The sequence below is a fragment of the Pseudophryne corroboree genome, chromosome 6, assembly GCF_028390025.1.
Source record: "Pseudophryne corroboree isolate aPseCor3 chromosome 6, aPseCor3.hap2, whole genome shotgun sequence".
Classification (NCBI taxonomy): Eukaryota; Metazoa; Chordata; class Amphibia; order Anura; family Myobatrachidae; genus Pseudophryne; species Pseudophryne corroboree.
This window is the reverse complement of record NC_086449.1, coordinates 764347402-764364384: the sequence shown is the minus strand read 5'-3', so window position 1 is coordinate 764364384 and position 16983 is coordinate 764347402.

The following is a 16983-nucleotide window of genomic DNA, read 5'->3' as shown; positions in this document are numbered from 1 at the left end:
TGTGAGGTGCAAATATGGTAGTGTGCATAGAGATATTTTTCTGACTTTGACAGTCCACCCTTTGGCAGTCAACAATAACTGCCACTTCCTGAAAACATTTCAAAAAGAGAAAAATATATGTCAGGGGTTAATTCATTTCCATGGTTGGGTAAGGGAGGAGAGAGGAGTAGGTGGGAAGAGGGTATGACCTAGTGAGATAGCAGAAGCATGTGTGTATGAGTCCATGTTTGGGGGGGTCATGTATCATCGTGCCGTACGTGTTGTAAATCAAGCTTCGAGGTATTGCGAAGTATACATTTGAATTCCTTCTTATCCCGTGGTACGGGTCTGTGGATGGGCTGTCAAACTCTACCGAGCTCTTTTCGGCTGTGGTTGTAACAAAATGGGGAAGCACATTTTAGTTGATGATACATGATTAGGGGAGGTATGTGGTTGCTGATATTTGTACCTGTATTCCCTATCGACTATGTGTGTCATTACCTGAGGGTTGTAGAGATGAAGATAAAGAACACTTATGGAAAATGCAGTAGTATTCTATGTCAGGTTAATGTACATCTGTCGGTTGAAGTTTTGTTCGGTATCAGTTGAAAGTCGTCTTCTTTGCGCTGTGTTGCCCATTAGGTGTGAGCAAAAAGCTTTGTCAATGCCATTAGATTTACAAAAAATGTTGGGCTAGCGTAAGTTTAAGAATTCTAGGGAAACTGGGGATCCATGGCAAAGTTCATCAAATGTCCGTATCTCAAGTGGTCAAAACTTCTTCTTTGGTCTATCCGTTGTCTGTATAGCGTCTCGTCAACTTCCTCGTCCAAGGGGGTCTTTTTATCTTGGGGAAAAGCCAGAAAAACAGGTGAAAGAAACGGACCGTATAATCGCATTTTCATTACATCATTGTTTCTATCATTTGGGTCATAAATCAAGTCCAGGTTAATTACAGTTTCCTCACTCCTTAAACTCATTACCCTAGTACGATGATTGCACTTCATTAAAGCCTGACCGCATCTAAATATCAAGCCAATTGATATGACAACACCTAAGATACATAGGAGAAACTTCCCAACATCCATTATGACTCCTTGAGCCCAGTCTCCCAAACCGGAGAACCAATTTCGCGGGTTCAACCATGACACCCAACCAGTCAGCTCATTACCTACAGCAGCAAGAGTGAGATTGTGTTTTCGGCGAAATTCCCACTTCAATTGGAGAATATCGTCCATCTTTTGGTCTATGACCTCGACCGGATCCTCGGTGCTATTCGTGATATACGTGCAACACTTCACGCCGTACTGTGTTGCCAATGTAACACAATATCCGCCTGTCACTGCTGTGAGGTAATTGAGAACCATTCTATGCTGCACCAGTTCTGTTTTATAAGCTTGAAGTTCCCTTCCAGTATATCTAAACGTGTCATCATACATTTCAGTGATATTATCTAACAAATTTGCGAGCGCCGATATGTATTTATAATTTAGCACTCCTCTAGCGGTGCGGGTGAAATCTAACGCGATTAAGAATTGAATCCCGGTGGATTCACTTATCAGATCAGAGGCCGGATGCTCTGTCTTCTCTATCAGGTGCCTTTTAACAACGTGCTCGTAATGGGTGTGAGTATAAGGAGCTTGGGCACCACGATGTATGTCTTTCATTTTATCATGTGTTACAGTCATTACTTCAGGCAATACTTTTCCAATATAACACAATCCTTCAGAGTTTGGGGCAAGCCACTTGTACGCCTTTCTCCCGCATATGAAATATGCATCATCGGGGAGAACATATGGGACGGAGAAGGACATAACCATATTACACACCTTCCAGGTGAACTCTCCTAACCCTAATTCTTCCATCTGCTTAATACACGTATCAGGTTGTACGATATGTGCACAGTATCCTGGTGATACTTCTCCAACTCTCGTAATCCTATTTCCTAAGGTGTACCTATACCGGAAAGATTTTCCTCTACTGGCTATGTGGCGTACAAGCTCTGTATCTGTAGGCATTCTATCTGCTCTATGCGAAAAGGTCATGGTGTGGTTACTCCATGACACTTCCCAATTTCCCGGCTTTCTGGGATTGGAGATGTTGAAACATAACAGGGACCTATCCACATGGTATTGGTGGAGCTTCAAACTAGGAGGGCTGGAGATATTAAACCTCCTGTCCACCGGTCTCCCACCCTTTAGCTCAAGTACCTCCCCTATCGTTAAAGGAAATGGTACTAGCCCTGATTTGCTATGACCTTGAGGTACTTGAGAGCATACCCAACAATCTGTTTTATTTAACACATTACCCACTAAGGAGTGATAGTCACTCAATGGATGCCGGTCCATATGGATATTAAAACTGGATTGGCATTTCTTAATGCACCCATCCTCAATGACATTGTTACAGAGCCTACAGATACGGTCTTTCTTCTTAAACTAACAATCCTTCAAAATGTTTACAAATAACAAGGTTGTTAGATCGTGTCCGGTACTCGCCTTTGCTTGGTGATTGGGTTGCTATTGGAAATTTACACCTCCGTCTCAGTCATCAGAACCTTTCTGGATCCTTTCTCGACCTCACTGGTACTCTCACCGAAACAGACTGCTCTGGTCAACATCAGGGTCGACAGGAAAAATCCATATCACAGTCTCTTGGGGCAAGTCCATCTTACAGGAGGAGAAAAGAAGAAATTTGTAATGGGGGGTATAAGAAAACAGTTTGTGGGGGAGAGAACTTGTTACGATAATAAGTTCTCTCGTCTTGTTGTTCTTCTTGTTCTGCTGTCCTCTCAAAAGGTGCTGTCTCTTCAGTCTTCCAAACGAACATTCTGGTGATGCAATATTCCTTCCTAACCGACGATCTTTCTGTAAGGAGCAAAAATCTGGCATTACCATTGGTCCAACTGAGGGGTGACATACCATCTTTAAACCATGAAAACATGAGTGAGAAGAGAGAGAGAGTCAAAAAAACAAAAGAGAGAGAGAACACTTCATGTGCATATATATATTACATAACTCAACAACAAACAACAATAGGAACCGAGAAACAAGGCATTTTTATCAAACATTTTTCAACCTTAAGAAAACATTGTTATTATTATCAGGCTGTCATATCTACGTGTCTAATGGTCTCCTTGAACAGTCCCTCCCCACCAGCACCTGCATTACTCCACTGTTTGTATCTGGCCAGAAATACATTGTGGCGGATAGGTCATGCTGGGGTTTGGTAGACTTCTGCAAGGACCAAGTGGATATGCAATGTGTGAATTCTTACCAATAATCGTCAGAGATGGGGATAGAGAGAGAGAGAGAAAAACATTTTTCTTCACAAATACATTTACAACGTTTCACCTGATCATTCCTGTGTCTTCAGTGAATGACCTCCCAATTTATTAACCGTTACCTCAGGCTTACCATCAGTCCTAATGATCACCTTTCCTGACTACATATCATGGGTGTGGCCTATATGATCCCTGATTGTGATTTGGTGTGTCATAATTTTGCTCATTTCTTGGTCTAGGGGGTCTGACTTTATGTGGGTTATTACAGTTGCTGGCATAATGCCCTTCTCTTCTACAATGATAACAAATCCTTGGCTTTCTCCATATGCTAGGGGCCTGGGGTTCCGGTCGACTTGATGCATCCTCTAGTGCTTGGATGTTCAGTGTCATCAACCGCTCTCCCTGCGCTTCCCTGGTTCTTTGGATATTTCGGTCATGCTCGATAGCGGACTCTCTTAATGCCGCAACCGAGATACCTCTCCAATGAGGTATTGAGGTTTGTACCCTAATTTTTAGTGTGTCTTTTAAGTTGTTCATTAGTACGGACACAGCTACCTCTCTGTGGTGTACGTTAGTTTCAATGTCATCTATACCAGTGTACCTAGCCATATTCTGCAGAGCCCGGTGAAAATACTCTTCTGCGGATTCACCTTCTCTTTGTTTTATTGTACAGATTTTATTCCACTTTACTACTGTAGGAAAATATTCTTTCAACTGTAGATTGATTCTTTTTACATTATCTTGGTTATACTCGTTTGTTAGTGGCACTTCCTCATCTAGCTTACAATCAGCGATAAATTTCAATGAATCAACATCGGGGGGTAAACATGCCCTCAAAACTGTCCTCCAATCTTTGTTATTTGGCTCTGCAGTATGTCCTAGCACTCTAATGTATCTTTGACAAGCAACTAAGTCTTTCCTGGGATCAGGAAATTCAGACAGAATTGTTCTTAATTCTGTTCGGGAAAAGGGGCAGTACATGGCGATGTTCCTGACAGGAGTGATTCCTGAAGAGTCAGTTTCCCCATTTGGTACTGCGATTACCCTAACAGGATTAAGTCCAGTAACGTCATTCTGAATTGATTTTACGATATAAGGTACATTTGTTTGTGCGTGATGTATAATACCATACGTACCTGTGGACACGACCTCACCTGACCCTCCATTAGGGGGTTTGTTTACAGTCTTTACCGATTGGGTCGCGTCCACCTGGATGTCTTGTGTGATGGCTTCTGGAAATGGTGCCGACATCGTTCTGGGCTCACTTTCTTGTTGGTGTTCCTGAGGAAAGTTTAACATGGGGTGCGACTTGCATGGGTTAATAGTTGTACATTCAACAGTATTACAATTATCTTTGTTACATTTATTACACTTATTCTCATCATCTATACTACAGTTGCTAAGAGCGTTTTTATTGTTCACCCTTGTGCTTTTCTCCGCAACCACAATCCCCTCCATTGCCATGTCTCTCCTTTCAAGATGAAAGTTAGGTAAGTAAGTTACATTTCTTTGCATTTCACCCTCCTGTTGCCATAACTGTAAACAATCATAATGCTTGATTCGTCTCTTTGCTGATTTAATGAGACATATCCTTCTCCTTAAATTATGCAACACCTCTGAGTTAAAACTACCTTTCCCGGGAAATGGTACCTTATCCCCCGCAGTCATTCGTGTCCATTCATCACAAAAGGTCTCAGTGTGGGGACCATATTTCCCCCACATTACTAACCGAGCAGACCCTCGGGGTCTGCAAGCCTCTGGAGTCTGAATCCTGACCTCCGACCGTCTCTGTGTTGTGCACTTGGCTGCCATTGTGGACCTTTTTAACACAGAAAAACTTCCTAAAATGCACCAAACACAGAACTTCGTTGGAAATCCTTAAAGCTCTTCCACTGAACTTCTTCTGCTCCGGGTATCTCCGGTCCGCCTTCTAGCAGACACGTGTAGCCGTTGCAGGCCCTATCTTTTAGAGATTTTCCTGAGAAAATTCCCTTCCTTTTTCTTTACACAAATCACGCTTGCATGTGCTCCCTACAACACGTATGAGGGCAAGATTTACGCATGGATATACGACCTCATATCACGTTGCGTTATTGGTCACACATACAACCGTGCGGTCCAATCATACCACTTATAGACACTTGTTGCCCATAAATGGTAGGATCATTGGAGTCTCCCTACTGTGCTCCAAAACAGCCAGAGCGTAATTTTATCACACTCTGTTGCACGTTTTCACTCAGATCGTGCTCATCATGTTCCACACAGATCACAAAGTTCACAAAGCGGGATTATCACACAGATCACAAAGTCCACAAAGCGGGATTCAATACACTCATACCGTTTTCAACCCACTATCATTCTTATAGTTTTCTGATCAGAAAAATCATTTCCCGCAGTCTGATAGCTCTCCCCAGAGGTATTACAGTAAAGTAATGTATTTAAACTAAGTTTTGGAAAGCTGAAATCAATTTGTGCTATTTATCGCCTTGCGCTATTTACCGCGTTGCGCTATTTATCGCCTGTTAAAATCAACTTGTGGTTTGAGTTACGTGGGCGTACACAGACGCTCCGTTGCGTAATATACGCTGCGTGCGTCGGCCTTTGGATTGTGTACGCAAGTCTTTGTTAGAGACACGTGTACGCAAAGCAAAGATCCACCGTAACACAATTTATACTTTTATCAATGTAGATGATCCTTGATCATCTACCACACACCACACTGACTTCGCCTTATCTCCCAGGCAAAAACTGTGTGTTTGTCTACACTTTAACTATGTTGTCTTTACTCAAACTATTGAAATAGCGGCAAATTTCTCTCAGCACTTTTATCAACTATAAACTGGCAAACAGGAGAGTGACATACGAAAATACACAAATGAAAAGGAAATGCAGATATATATGTGTGCGTGCAAGACAGAAAAATAAACAGTTTTAAAAGACACTAGCGTTTTGCTCTTACCTCCGGTTCCCGGATTCCTTCAGCACCCTTTACCTAAGCGAAGCAGACGCTTATCCCGTCAGCACTACGAGGGATACAACCTCCCGCCCTTTGCTGATGGATAATGTCTGCTGATATTACCTAGTGCAGATATGTGAAGGACTGGACGGCCCCCAATTGATAAAGCTAAATATTTATCGTATATAAAACACTTTAAGAGGTCTAAGAACACTGTACGCTATCTACGTAAGAAGTACCGTAAGGGTACGCAAGTTGCGTAGCGATCGCTCAGCCGTAGTCGAGACGCTCAAGCGTCACGTTCGCTTACGGCCCAGTGATCACAGGCAGGCACGCTATTGGCTGCCGACTAACGTAATGATTCGCTATAGCGTAGCGGACGCTCGGGACCACGAGGAGATCACCAGCGATGCAGACGCTCACAACGTTAAACCTTTATATCTATACCTTTAACAATGAGATACACAGTATACCTTAGTGTAGAGACAGAGTGTAAGTGCAACCTGGTGTAACCTGATTAACTACAAAGCTGCTTGAGCGTCACCGACGCTCAGAGAATACTTAACACTATAAAGAATACACAGATACCTGGGCTTAGGGTCCGAAACCTATTATATGTATTATGACTATTATACTTGCAAAAAGAATCACAGTACAAAGCATACACTACAATATAACATAAACCAACTAACCAGATAACTATACAGGAAATACAATACAATACTATTAAGGGAAAATACGAGAGAAAGAGAAAGGAGAGAGAGAGAGATGGCTCGCAGTAAGACAATATGATTACGGAGAAACACTTACGCACAAGGGGAACGATCGCATGCGCCTCGATATCCAGCTCCCGATTATCAGCAATGAGAACCGTTGAAGAGAGAGAACTGGATACGGTCGGCCTGCCTATTTATGCCCCACACACAATACAATTCAATGGTCCCTACAATCTCATTGTTCATTGGACATAGGAATTCGGCTTCGCATTATAACAAAAGGTCATAGGTTGATTCATACAGGTGGGCTGTGACTATTTCCAACTGCTCAGGTGGGAGGGAAACTGGGTTTCCCGCCGCATGGGTAATAAAGTGCAAATAAAGTAAATGTTCATAAACTTCTTATGTCCATAACTATTCGCACGAGCGATTGATCTGCTTCAAACCAACACCGGAATATTTCTAATTAAATATTCTTCCGATGGATACTAAACACCACTGTATTACTCCTGTCTGACCCTTCGTATCAAACAAAGAGGGATTCCTCTGTTCATAAACATTCTATATTAACCAAACTTTCAGAATCTATCAAAGGGACCATGATCTACAAAATACATTATTAGTGAAAATATGTAATGATTGAGTCGCATGCTACGATCGCATAAACTCTACCGTAAATACGCATACCATGCGCCTGCGGGTGCCCGCGACTGTGAGTATGCGCACGTACGGGAGAGCGTACGCATGCGCAGCACGGACCTGTGTGAGGTGCAAATATGGTAGTGTGCATAGAGATATTTTTCTGACTTTGACAATGTACTACGCTAAAAAACAAAAATGGGAGTTAGAAAAAATAAAATTTAAGTGGAGTTTCTCATTGAAAAAGCTAAAGTTAAATGTGAAATCTTTAGTACAATAAGATAGTGTGGAAAAAGGTTATACATACAGAACTGCCAACAGCGGGGTCAGGCTGTGTCCTTTTTTTCTGTTGTATTTTTAAATTAAACCAGCTCCACCTATAAACAGCTTCTGCCCAACTGGTTCATATATTTGCTGCAAATAATTTCTACTCCCCATCGGCACTTGCAGCTCCCGCTTCTCTCACACTATAGTAACATAGTAATATAGTATTTGAGGTTGAATAGGGGCAAATTGCCCATCGTGTTCAACCTGTTTTAAGTTGTGATGATTCTACATACTTGCTGAATAATGTTTTATTACTAGTTAGCTACTATAACTCATGTTACCCCCGGATTAACCACGTTGATATTTTAAGTATTATAACCTTGGATAGCTTTTTCATTCAGAAATGTATCCATTCCTTTTTTAAATCCAATTACAGAGTCCGCCATTACCACCTTCCCTGGCAGGGAATTCCACATCCTGATTGCCCTAACAGTGAAGAACCCTTTCCTCTGTTGCGTTCGGAACTTTCTCTCCTCCAGTCGCAGCGAGTGCCCACGCGTCCTAAACTGTGTTCTTTTAATAAATAATTCCTCTGATAACTCTTTGTGATGTCCCTTTACATATTTGAAGATATTAATAATATCTCCTCTTAGGCGCCTCTTTTCTAGTGTATACATATTCAGCCTAGTAAGTCTTTCCTTATAGTCCAGTCCTTCTAGGCCTTTAATCAATTTAGCCTTCAGGATCTCTTGCACTTCCATGAGCAGCAGAGTGGTGCAATGGAAGCATGCTGGGCCCATAACCCAGAGGTCGATTGATCAAAACCATCCTCTGCTATGTGCATTTTTTTTTTTGATAATTAAAGTAATCAAAAACTGGTATTGATATTTTGGCTCTTTTATTTTTACTTAAAGTACAATAACTTTTACCATTTTAATTTGTTTTAATACCATCTCCCTATTACCCCTGCCTCAGTCACCCACTATCTCCCTATCAAAACCACCAAAAGATGTGCTTTGGTGGAGGGGCTGCTGGAGGGGCCCCAGTTTGCTACCCCTCCCCAGTATGCCTGTGCTGTAGCCAGTGAAAGGGGCACCATCTTTCCGGTGATCTCTTCGGGAAGATGGCGCTGCACATAGAAAGCAAAGACTGCTGCACATAGAAAGCTGCACTCTCCTGCCCTTGCTTCAATCAAGGTGATCGGGCCACAAAAGGACCCCTGCCCGTGGGCCACAAAAGGATGCAGTAAGGGCGGCATGCGGCCCTGCCCTAGAGTATCAAAATTTGTTTCACGGCACCCCTAGGCCAAAGTTTTTTATTGAGAAATTTAGAAATAAAAATATAAAAATGAAGTAAATTGTGTTTATAGCATGTCCTCCTCAGGTTCAGTTATGTTGTGAGGGACTGGTTTTGCCAATTTAATTAAGTACAAATAATTTGAATTGGTCCTGGACTACCAAACTACGGCACCAGTGCAAGGCCCCCCTAACCCCTCCCCCTTTCCTGAGGCACCCCAGGGTGTGCGCCCCTATAGTATTATTAAGCTCAAGAACCATAATTTCCACTCATTTCCAGTCTATTCTGAACACCTCACAATATTATTTTTAGTCCTAAAATTTGCACCGAAATGGCTGGATGACTAAGCTAAGCGACCCAAGTGGGCGGCACAAACACCTGGCCCATCTAGGAGTGGCACTGCAGTGTCAGATAGGATGGCACTTAAAAAAAAATAGTCCCCAAACAGTACATGATGCAAAGATAAAGAAAATAAAAAAAAAGAGGTGCAAGATGGAATTGTCCTTGGGCCCCTAAGGACTCCATTTAATTCCATGGTCAGATGTCTCACCGGCGCTCGCCCTCTTAATGTACGACTGCATTTATTAATGTAAAAAACACCTATAATACATTGTGCTGGCACTGGGATGTGGGACCTTAGGGCCCGTTGACCCTAAGATTGGGATGTCCCTAGGCATTCCAGGTGCCCTAGGCATTTGCTTATAATGCATATGCCTAGGGCTGGCTCTGGGTGAATTTTACCTATGGCTGCTGGACTGCAGCCCCCCACCAGGTAAAATCCGCCATAAAGCTCAATGTCAGTGAAACCAGATGCAGTCCATAACTGCACTGGCTTCACTGTGGCTGGCAGTGACGTCCTATTGGCAGTCTTACCTGTCAGACACATACACTACAGGCAGTCCCATTAGGAGGTGTGTCATCCCTCTGGGCTGTGATTAGCAAAGAGCTGGCTTCCTGTAGGAAGCCACTCCCTGCCTCGTCAGCCCTAGCCACAATCTATGGGCTAACCCATACAGTCTGTAGTAGCTGGAGAATTGCACATGCGCAATCCAGCTGCAGCTGGTGGGCATGAGTTGGTCCCGGCACCTGCTGGATCCATTGTGTAGGTGCCGGGACCCGGCTGACGAGCTGACTGTCTCCTTTCCTCCTCTCCCTTCTCCAGGCAGACACGGGTAGAGGCAGCTCCCTACCACCATCAGGTAGGGGCTGGTAGAGACTATGGGGGTCATTCCGACCTGATCGTAGCTGTGCTAAATTTAGCACAGCTACGATCGCATACACTTACATGCGGGGGGATGCCCTGCACAGAGCTAGTCCGCATATTAGCCCCCCCCCGGCCCATGTACAAAAGCATCGCACAGTGGCAACGCTTTCGTACTTGAAGAGTAACTCCCTGCCAGCGCAGCTCCTGCGGCTGGCCGGGAGTTACTCGTCGCTGCCCCGGGTTGCAGCGGCTGCGTGTGACGTCATGCAGCCGCTGCCACCCACCACCCACATGGTCCAGTCACGCTTGCATTGGGCGGACCTCACACACAAAACGGCGGCCAAACACCGCCGTGCCACCCCCTCCCACCCAGCAACCGCCTCTGCCTGGCACATGCACAGTTCTGACCCGATTGCACCACTGCGAACAACTGCAGCGTGCGATCGGGTTGGAATGACCCCTATAAGGGAAAGGTGAAACTTAACACAAAAAAAGTGTTTATAAGGGCAAGGAGTACTTCCTTATATATTATAGTGAAACAACTGGGGTTTTAGCCTGTAGACCAGTGTTTTTCAACCACCGTGCCGTGGCACACTAGTGTGCCCTGAGCAGTCTTCAGGTGTGCCGCCATAGAAGCAAAGCCAGGCCTGTCAGTGTTGCCGCTACTGAGGCCCTGGAACGATCAATACTGGTGGGTTTAGTGGTTGCAGAGCCAGTTCTAATTTTGGGCAGCATCTTACACACAATGTCATACTGTATGGCTCAAGTGGACATACATATCTTTACTGGATGTGGACAAGGCCATTTAGCTTGGATTCCATGTCAGCTTTTACTTACTGCGGTAAGTATTTTAGTTTTTGATGTGTTTTGACTTAATGCGGTTAGGAAATATTTTGGTTACGTTCTGAAATTTTTCAAATTTTTTTCAGTTTGATACTCACAATCAAGATGAGGGGAGTGTGGATGACGTCTTGGAGGTGTGTCCAAAATTTGGAGTGGGGGTACAGAACATACGGACGATAATCTTCGTGGCGGGGTAGCCTGCTGTGTTTGGGCCGGGACATACGACCTTGCTTTCTTTTCGGCCACAGGTTTTTTGTGGTGATGTCTTACAGAAGTGCCACTTCTGCTGCTCCATACTTCTTTTGATGGACCTTTTAATGAAAGTGCAATTTTGTTATGGCCATTCCTTTACAAGCATACCCTATACTACAATGGACACTTTACCTGCTTCCGCAGCGTCATCATCATCATCAGATGTGATAGGAGTTACTGGCCGACGAGTAGTACTGCTTTTTTCTAACACTGTATAAAATTAATTAAAAAAAAATGTTCATGCTATTGTGTATACATCAACCCATTATGCTTACAAACATTTATTCTTTTAGAAATGCTTGGTTTTTATTTATAAAAAAACATAAGGACCAGAAATACAAAAAAAAAACAACTAAAAACTAAAAACATTGACCAAAACACATATGCACTATGGCAACATCAACACAGGAAAACATGTACAGGACACTGACATAGGCCACAAGTTAAAGAAAAACAAAACAAAAATAAAAACACACACAACTTCATTTTGTATTGAAAGAATAAATATTACAGATGCAATATATAAATTGCTCTGTGATGTGGCACTCCAAAGACACATTACCACTATATGAGCCAAAACAAAATGCAGCAAATTTTATAAAAATTACACTGCAGTGTGGTGTCACGGTACAAATACAAGCAAAAAAACAACAACAAAATATTGTTATTTTAATTAAATAATTAACATTATCTAATAATGACATTACACATGTAAGTGGTTTCCAAACCACTTTCCAGTACTCCAGCCTCTAACATGACAACCACTGTTTTTAAAACATTGCACATGGATCACTTAAATATAAAACATAGTCACAATTTTTATTTAAAAAACGGCCAAAAGGAAAACATTATTGCAGGACAATTCAGAGACACACCAAGTCCAAACTACACATGCAAAATATCTTTGATAAAAACACATGACATACAATAAAGTAAGATGTTACATTGGCTTTTGTATAAAACATTAACCAAAACAATGTATTTGCAGACACACACTTGAAGATGGGAGTAATATGCAACGTCACATGACACACATTTAAAAAAAAAAAGCATAGAATGTAAATGCAAATACACATGCTCACCATTCTTCCTGGGCCTATCTGAATCCCGGACATGGGTTGCAGAGACAACTTCTGGAGGGATTACACTCCGCATGGGCTCCTCATACTCCAGATAACTTGCAATATAGGGCTGCCCACCACCGGTTTTCTGAGCCGACTTGGCCTCCTTGGCCATTTTGGACTTGACACGTCGCTTTATGTCATAGTACCGTTTGCGGCACGTGTCCTCCGTCCGCTTGACCACCCCCTCACTATTGACAGCAGCAACAACTTTCGCCCACAACACCGTCTTCCTTCGTGTTGGCACCTTGGCGGACTCAGGGCCAAATAGCTGCCTCTGATACTTCATCAGCTCACGCACCAATGCCACATTTTCAGCAAAACTAAACTTTACATTCCGCCCAGTCTTAGTAGTGGTGCGTGGCTGCGGAGCACTCTGACTGTCACTATCACTTGAGGCTGCTGCAGCAACCTCACCCACCTCCTCCACCTCACTAACCTCACTAACACTCACCTCCTCCACCTGACCAACCTCCTCCCCCTCACTCACACCCTCCACCTCACCCACCTCTGAGTCACACATAATTGTGTGTGTAAACAGTTAACACAGGAAAAAAAAAAGACAAACAACACACTCCTCCACTACCACTACACAACTCACACACACACACACACACACACACACACACACACACACACACACACACACACACACACACAACACTGACAAGGGACTATAAAGAAAAATAACTTGGACTAAAAATGAGACAAAACCACAAAATACAAGACAACAAGAATGACAAGACGACTTTCAAACACATTACCACACTCAGAAATCGCTACCAACACTCCTCACCAAACCACAAATTCACCTACCTCCACAGCACAACCTCCCTCCTCCTCACCACTAACTAAACCCACGAGGTGCGGACGGTTTGGGGCGTATTTATATGGTTGCGCATAGACACTCCTACCATCTGAAACACAACCAATCACGAACGGGGATGAAAATCGAAACTGAAAGTGAAAATGCGGCCGCGGGAAAAAAAAAACCCTGCCGCGTTTAACTTAGGAAAAAAAACAGCAAATACAACAAAAACACGTACGCAAACGACAATGACGGCCGTAAATGTGCCAAAAAAAAATTACTGGCATCGACATCGGAAAACACGACAACCATAAAGTCGACTGCTTCGTAACTTTGCGTATATGGATTCAAAAAGTTGCATGAAAATGCACCCGATACAAAACGAGTTTAAACACTACACAAACCGACTCAAACATGAATATTAGTAAATATTGCCCCAGGCCTTCTCATTTTTGGTCAAAAAGGAAAATTTTAAAAGTGCCCCAATTTCTGTTTTAAACTTTAGGTCCCTAGCCAAAATGAATCACTAGAGTGGCAGAAGTTGATTCTGGTGTATGGTTTTGCAGTGGGAGGTGGAGTCAATTTACAGCATATACAAAATTCCCTAAGCCCTAGACCCTCTATTTTGTTCAAAATAATTAATTTCCAAAAGTACCCCAATTTCTGCTTTAAACTTTAGGTAACTATCCAAAATGCAGTGAAAGAAGTTGATTTTCGTGCATGAATTTCCAATGGGAGGTAAAATCATTTTACAGCATATAAATATTCCTTAAGCCCTCAATATTGGACAAAAATGAAAATTCCAAAAGTGCCCCAATGTCTGCTTTAAACTTTTGGTACCTACCCCAAATGTATGACAGTTGATTCTGATGTATGGATTTCCAATGAGAGACAAAAATATTTTTTGCCCAACATAAAAAATTCTCTAAGTCTCCATTTTGGCTGAAAAAGAAATCTTCAAAACTGATTCAATTTTTGCTTTAAACTTTACGTGGGTACCCATTCAAAATGCATGTTATAGTTGACTGAAGTTGATTCTGATGCCTGGTTTTAGCATAGTACATGACAATGTCTTGGCGGAATATGAAACTTTCCATAAGCCCTGTAAACTCTGTTTTCGCTGAAAATGAAAATGTGTAAACTGATACAATTTCTTTTTAAACTTAAGGTACCCATCCACAATGTATTCCCAGTAGTTGATACTAATTCCTAATTTTAGTTTACTAGCTGATAATATGTTGGCAGTATATGAAAATTTCCATAAACACCAGACTCTCCATTTTGGATGAAAATTAAAATTTCAAAGCTGACCAAAAAATCTGCTTTAAACTTTTAGTACCCATCGAAAATGTATCAACGTGGTGACGGAAGTTGATTCTAGTGCATAGCTTTCAATGGTTGGCAGAAAAGAATTTCCTTAAGACCTGGACCCTCAATTACTGTATGTACAAAAATGTACATTCTAAAATTGCCCCAATTTCTGCTTTACACTTTAGGTTGCATTCCACAATGTATCTCATAGTTGAGAGAAGTAGATTCTGATTCCTGGTTTTAACATAGTAGCTAATAATGTGTTGACGATATACGAACATTTCCATAAGCTCCATAACCTCCATTTTGGCAGATTTTTTTCATTAAACTTTGATAACCCATCCAAAATGTATCCCAGAGTTGACAGAAGCTGATTCTGATGCCTTGTTTTAGTATACAGTGTATTAATGTGTTGGCGATATATGAAAATTTCCATAAGCCTCCAAACCTCCATTTTGGCTTAAAATGAAAATGTAAAAAAAAGCAATTTCTGCTTTAAACTTTAGGGACTTATCGAGAAGATGATTCTGATGCCTGGATTTAGCATAGTAGCTGATGTGTTGTGCCCTGGAACCTCCGTTTTGGCTGCTAATGCCAAAACTGACACAATTGATGCTTTAAAATTTAAAAGTATCCAAGACTTCCGGTTCCGGTGTCTATGTGAGGAGACGCTTCTCACTAGGGCTCTCTGGCACCCCCGGCTACCGGACCTCCTAGAGCCAGCATCCTAACTCTGACAGCGGCGCTTTTGGTCTTAAATTGAAGGGGAACACCCAGGGAGCTATATGGACAAATTTTTGTCCGCCTCTATGCCCCCGAAAGTGCAGCGTAACAAGGCTGAGAAGCGGGTCCCAGAACCCAAGATGGCCGCCGCTCCTCCTCAGCATGTGTCTGTGGCGTCTCCCAGCTGCACCACTACGGCGCCCTTGATATCACTGGAGTCAGCAGATTGCCCAGGTCAGTTAACTGGGTCTCCGGTTACATATACAGATGTGGTCCGCGCGGTGCAGGATGCCATGGGATCTATAATGGAGGCGCATACTGCTAAATGGCAACAGGCTTTGCTGGACGTTAAGTCACAAATCAACAGTTATCTAAGTCAGTGGGGGCCACGGAACAGCGCTTAGGAGAAACTTTTCAAGATGTGTCAGTTTTGAAATCTGATTATACAGCTTTGCAAAAATCACACTATCAGTTGATTACAAAGGTCGATGATTTGGAAAATCGCTCAAGAAGATGTAATTTACGTATCCTCTGTCTTTCTGAGGACATGAAAGGCCCTGCATTATTTACATTTTTACAAACATCGCTCTTTGATTTGCTGGACATTACTGACTCTTGCACTGGGATTGTGATTGAGCGGGCACATAGGTTGGGTCCTCCCCGCACTGCACCTAACAGTCGCCCACGTGTTGTGATTTTCAAGTGCCTCAGCTTTGTGCATAAGGAACTTATATGGACAGCGTCCCGGCGTCACAGGGACTTGCAGTGGGAGGGTTCCCGCATCTCCATATTTCAGGATTACTCGTCTGAAGTGTCCAGAGCTAGGAGAGAATTTTCCCCACTTTGTACCAGGCTAGCCAAAGCAAAAAAGGAACGAATGACTGCATAGGATAGAGTGAATATAAGCACCCTGTTTGTTTATGTAACTAAGCTAGATAGATCTGGTTTTTGTGTTGATATTAGTTGATAGGTCATTGAAGTTTGTCAATCAAATAAGTTATCCAATGAGAAGGGTTTAGGTAGGCGGGTTCTATTAGTTTATTTAAGTGAGGGCTGAGGTAATCTGATTCCTCTTGCCATTTTTGTGATCCCAGGACTGGTAATGTAACTGGTATCACTCTGCAGGGTTATCAATATGATTTAGGTTGTTATTATAGCTTAGGTTGTTATTATAGCTAAGGTTTTTGTTATTCATCTTTAAATTAGTTATTATTGTGGTTTAGCTGGTTTTTATTTAGTTAATTTCATAAGTGTTTAATTTAGTCAAGGCTGTTAATTTTCTTGTCCTGTACTGAGGTAACTTTGTTAGCTTCTATTTACTTAGTATACCTCGCCCCGCCGCAGTGCGCCCCCTCCTGGCTGGCTGGTTGAGGCATCTAAGCCTCTCACTGCAGCCGCTGCCTCTCCGGCGCTGAGAGGAGCACGGCATTACGCTGTGAGGGGAGCCAGGCGGGCAGTCCCCAGCGTCCGTGCTGCTCGGCCAGAGGCAGCGGTGAGCGCTCACCCGCCTCTCTCTCCCTCTGTGCTGTGGGCCTGGCTGTCAGGCATGACGGCCAGCCCCACGAGCACACACTCCGGCCTCCATTAA